The following is a 6397-nucleotide window of genomic DNA, read 5'->3' on the forward strand; positions in this document are numbered from 1 at the left end:
CGCCTTAAGTACAAGAATAGAGACTCTTCTTACCGTCGGTGCTTTGAGCATTCCCTGTGAGACCAGTATTAGTTTCCGCTACACCTCTGCACGTTCAGTTTATCCCTTGGACCTACACATTGACGATGAAACACATAAATGGCATCGGAATTAAATACAAAAGGCACAATGCGCCTTAAGTACAAGAATAGAGACTCTTCTTACAGTCGGTGCTTTAAGCATTCCCTGTGAGACCAGTATTAGTTTCCGCTCCACCTCTGCAGGTTCAGTTTATTCCTTGGACCTTCACGTTGACGATGAAACACGGAAATCGCTTCGGAATTAAATACAAAAGGCACAATGCCGCCTTAAGTACAAGAATTGACACTCTTCTTACAGTCGGTGCTTTGAGCATTCCCTGTGAGACCAGTATTAGTTTCCGCTACACCTCTGCAGTTTTAATTTATTCCTTGGACCTTCACATTGACGATGAAACGCAGAAATCGCATAGGAATTAAATACAAAAGGCACAATGCGGCCTTAAGTACAAGAATAGAGACTCTTCTTACAGTCGGTGCTTTAAACATTCCATGTGAGACCAGTATTAGTTTCCGATACAACACTGCAGGTTCAATGTATTCCTTAGACCTTCACATTGACGATGAAATACAGAAATCGCATCGGAATCAAATACAAAATGCACAATGCCGCCTTAAGTACAAGAATAGAGACTCCTATTACAGTCGGTGCTTTGAGCATTCCCTGTGAGACCAGTAATAGTATCCGATACACCACTGCAGGTTCAATGTATTCCTTGGACCTTCACATTGACGATGAAACACAGAAATCGCATCGGAATTAAATACAAAAGGCACAATGCCGCCTTAAGTACAAGAATAGAGACTCTTCTTACAGTCGGTGCTTTGAGCATTCCCAGTGAGACGAGTATTAGTTTCCGATACACCACTGCAGGTTCAATGTATTCCTTGGACCTTAACATTGACGATGAAACACAGAAATGGCGTCGGAATTAAATCCAAAACGCACACAATGCCGCCTTAAGTAAAAGAATAGAGACTCTTCTTACCGTCGGTGCTTTGAGCATTCCCTGTGAGACCAGTATTAGTTTCCGCTACACCTCTGCGGGTTCAGTTTATTCCTTGGACGTTCACATTGACGATGAAACACAGAAATCGCATCGGAATTAAATACAAAAGGCACAATGCCGCCTTAAGTACAAGAATAGAGACTCTTCTTACAGTCGGTGGTTAGAGCATTCCCTGTGAGACCAGTAATAGTATCCGATACACCACTGCAGGATCATTCTATTCCTTGGACATACACATTGACGATGAAACACAGAAATTACATCGGAATTAAGTACAAAAGGAACAATGCCGCCTTAAGTACAAGAATAGAGACTCTTTTTACCGTCGGAGCTTGGAGCATTCCCTGTGAGACCAGTATTGGTTTCCGATACACCACTGGAGGTTCAATGAATTCCTTGGACATTCACATTGACGATGAAACACTGAAATTACATCGGAATTAAATACAAACGGCACAATGCCGCCTTAAGTACATGAATATAGACTCTTCTTATAGTCGGTGCTTTGAGCATTCCCTGTGAGACCAGTAATAGTATTCGATACACCACTGCATGTTCAATCTATTCCTTGGACATACACATTGACAATGAAACACAGAAATTACATCGGAATTAAATACAAAAGGAACAATGCCGCCTTAAGTACAAGAATAGAGACTCTTCTTACCGTCGGTGTTTTGAGCATTCCCTGTGAGACCAGTAATAGTATCCGATACACCACTGCTGGTTCAATGTATTCCTTGGACCTTCACATTGACGATGAAACATAGAAATCGCATCGGAATTAAATACAAAAGGCACAATGCCGCCTTAAGTACAAGAATAGAGACTCTGCTTACAGTCGGAGCTTTGAGCATTCCCTGTGAGACCAGTAATAGTAACCGATACACCACTGCAGGTTCAATGTATTCCTTGGACTTTCACATTGACGATGAAACACAGAAATGGCATCGGAATCAAATACAAAAGGCACAATGCCGCCTTAAGTTCAAGAATAGAGACTCTTCTTACAGTCGGTGCTTTGAGAATTCCCTGTGAGACCAGTATTAGTTTCGGCTACACCCCTGCAGGTTCAGTTTATTCCTTGGACCTTCACATTGACGATGAAACACAAAAATGGCATCGGAATTAAATACAAAAGGCACAATGCCGCCTTAAGTACAAGAATAGAGACTCTTCTTACAGTCGGTGCTTTGAGCATTCCCTGTGAGACCAGTAATAGTATCCGATACACCACTGCAGGTTCAATCTATTCCTTGGACATACACATTGACGATGAAACACAGAAATTACATCGCAATTAAATACAAAAGGAACAATGGCGCCTTAAGTACAAGAATAGAGACTCTTCTTACAGTCGGTGCTTTGAGCATTCCCTGTGAGACCAGTATTAGTTTCCGCTACACCTCTGCAAGTTCAGATTTCTCCTTGGACCATCACATTAGCGATGAAACACAGAAATAGCATCGGAATTAAATACAAAAGGCACAATGCCGCCTTAAGTACAAGAATAGAGACTCTTCTTACAGTCGGTGCTTTGAGCATTCCCTGTGAGACCAGCAATAGTATCCGATACACCACTGCAGGTTCATTCTATTCCTTGGACATACCCATTGACGATGAAACACAGAAATTACATCGGAATTAAATACAAAAGGAACAATGCCGCCTTTAGTACAAGAATAGAGACTCTTCTTACCGTCGGTGCTTTGAGCATTCCCTGTGAGACCAGTATTAGTTTCCGATACACCACTGGAGGTTTAATGAATTCCTTGGACATTCACATTGACCATGAAACACTGAAATTACATCGGAATTAAATACAAAAGGCACAATCCCGACTTAAGTACAAGAATAGAGTCTCTTCTTACCGTCGGTGCTTTGAGCATTCCCTGTGAGACCAGTATTAGTTTCCGCTACACCTCTCCAGTTTCAGTTTATTCCTTTGACCTTCACATTGACGATGAAACACAGAAATAGCATCGGAATTAAATACAAAAGACACAATGCCGCCTTAAGTACAAGAATAGAGACTCTTCTTACAGTCGGTGCTTTGAGAATTCCCTGTGAGACCAGTATTAGTTTCCGATACACCACTGCAAATTCAATATATTCCTTAGACATACACCTTGACGATGAAACACTGAAATTACGTCGGAATGAAATACAAAAGGCACAATGCCGCCATTAGTACATGTATAGAGACTCTTCTTACAGTCGGTGCTTTGAGCATTCCCTGTGATTCCAGTATAAGTTTCCGATACACCACTGCAGGTACAATGTATTCCTTGGACCTTCAAATTGACGATGAAACACAGAAATCGCATTGGAATTAATTACAAAATTCACAATGCCGCCTTAGATACAAGAATAGAGACCCTTCTTACAGTCATTGCTTTGAGCATTCCCTCTGAGACCAGTATTGTTTTCCGATACACCACTGCAGGTTCAATGTATTCCTTGGACATACACATTGACAATGAAACACAGAAATCGCATCGGAATTAAACACAAAAGGCACAATGCCGCCATAAGTGCCAGAATAGAGACCCTTCTTACAGACTGTGCTTTGAGCATTCCCTGTGAGACCAGTATTAGTTTCCGATACACCACAGCAGGTACAATGTATTCCTTGGAACTTCCAATTGACGATGAAACACAGAAATCGCATCGGAATTAAATACAAAATTCACAATGCCGCCTTAAGTACATGAATTGAGACTCTTCCTACCGTCGATGCTTTGATCATTCCCTGTGAGACCAGTATTAGTTTCCGATACACCACTGCAGGTTCAATGGATTCCTTGGACATACACATTTACGATGAAACACAGAAATCGCCTCGGAATTAATACAAAAGGCACAATGACGCCTTACATACAAGAATAGAGCCTCTTCTTACACTCGGTGCTTTGAGCATTCGCTGTGAGACCAGTATTAGTTTCCGATACACCACTCCAGGTTCAATGTATTCCTTGGACATACTCATTAACGATGAAACACTGATATTACATCGGTATTATATACAAAAGGGACAATGCCGCCTTAACTGCAAGATGAGTGAGACTTCTTAGAGTCTGTGCTTTGATCCTTTCGTGTGAGACCTGTATTAGTTTCCGAAATACAACTGCAGGTTCATTGTATTCCTTGGACCTTCGCATTGACGAAGAAACAGAGAAATCGCAGTGGAACTAAATTCGAAAGGCACAATGCCGCCTTACGTACAAGAATAGAGACTCCTCTTACAGTCGGTGCTTTGAGCATTCCCTGTGAGACCAGTATTAGTTTCTGATACACCACTGCAGGTTCAATGTATTCCTTAGACATACACATTGACAATGAAACACTGAAATTACATCGGAATTAAATACAAAAGTCACAATGCTGCCATAAGTGCTAGAACATAGACTTTTCTTACAGTCGGTGCTTTGAGCATTCCCTGCGAGACCAGTACTAGTTTCCGATATACAACTGCAGCTACAATGTATTCCTTGGACATTCACATTGCCGATGGAACACAGAAATGGCATCGGAATTAAATACAAATAGCACAATGCCGCCTTAAGTACAAGAATAGAGAGTCTTCTTAGTCGGTACTTTGAGCATTCCCTGTGAGAACAGTATTAGTTTCCTATACACCACTGCAGGGTCTATGTATTCCATGGACCTTCACATTGAAGATGAAACACAGAAATCGCATCGGCATTAAATGCAAAAGGCACAATGCCGCCTTAAGTACAAGAATAGAGACTCTTCTTACAGTCGGTGCATTGAGCATTCCCTGTGAGACCAGTATTAATTTCCGATACACCATAGCAGGTTCAGTGAATTCCTTGGACCTTCACAATGACGATGAAACACAGAAATCGCATCGGAATTAAATACAAACGGCACAATGCCGCCTTAGGTACAAGAATAGAGACTCTTCTTACAGTCGGTGCTTCGAGCATTCCCCGTGAGACCAGTATTAGCTAGCGATACACCACTGCAGGTCCAATGTATTCCATGGACATACACATTAACGATGAAACACTGAAATTACATCGGAATTAAATACAAAACGCACATTGCCGCCATAAGTGCAAGAAGAGTGGGACTTCTTAGAGTCTGTGCTTTGATCCATTCCTGTGAGACCAGTATTAGCTTCCGATACGCCACTGCAGGTTCAATGTAAACCTTGGACATACACATTGACGATGAAACACAGAAATCGCATCGGAATTAAATAGAAAAGGCACAATGCCGCCTTGAGTACAAGAATAGAGACTCCACTTAAAGTCGGTGCTTTGAGCATTCCGTGTGAGACCAGTATTAGTTTCCGATACACCACTGCAGGTTCAATGTATTCCTTGGACATACACAATGACAATGAAACACTGAAATTACATCGGAATTAAATACAAAAGGAACAATTCCGCCTTAAGTGCAAGAAGAGTGAAACTTCTTAAAATCTGTGCTTTGATCCTTTCCTGTGAGACCAGTATTAGTTTCCGATACACCACTACAGGTTCAATGTATTCCTTGGACCTTCACATTGACGATGAAACACCGAAACCGCATCGGAATAAAATACAAAAGAAACAATGCAGCCTTAAGGACAAGAATGCAGACTCATATTACAGGCTGTGCTTTGAGCATTCCCTGTGAGACCAGTATTAGTTTCCGATACACCACTGCAGGTTCAATGTATTCCTTGGACATACCCAATGACAATGAGACACTGAAATTACATCGGAATTAAATACAAAAGGAACAATTCCGCCTTAAGTGCAAGAAGAGTGAAACTTCTTAAAATCTGTGCTTTGATCCTTTCCTGTTAGACCAGTATTAGTTTCCGATACACCACTGCAGGTTCAATGTATTCCTTGTACCTTCACATAGACGATTAAACACCGGAATCGCATCGGAATTAAATACAAAAGGCACAATGCCGCCTTAAGTACGAGAATAGAGACTCTTCTTATAGTCGGTGCATTGAGCATTCCCTGTGAGACAAGTATTAGTTTCCGATACACCATTGCCGGTTCAATGAATTCTTTGGACCTTCACATTGACGATGTAACACAGAATTCGCATCGGAATTAAATGCAAAATGCACAATGCCACCTTAAGTACGAGAATACATACTCTTCTTACAGTCGGTTCTTTGAGCATTCCCTTTGAGACCAGTATTAGTTTCCGATACACCATAGCAGGTTCAGTGAATTCCTTGGACCTTCACATTGACTATGAAACACAGAAATCGCATCGGAATTAAATACAAACGGCACAATGCCGCCTTAAGTACAAGAATAGAGACTCTTCTTACAG

Source organism: Schistocerca americana, chromosome 5 (assembly GCF_021461395.2).
Source record: "Schistocerca americana isolate TAMUIC-IGC-003095 chromosome 5, iqSchAmer2.1, whole genome shotgun sequence".
Taxonomy (NCBI): domain Eukaryota; kingdom Metazoa; phylum Arthropoda; class Insecta; order Orthoptera; family Acrididae; genus Schistocerca; species Schistocerca americana.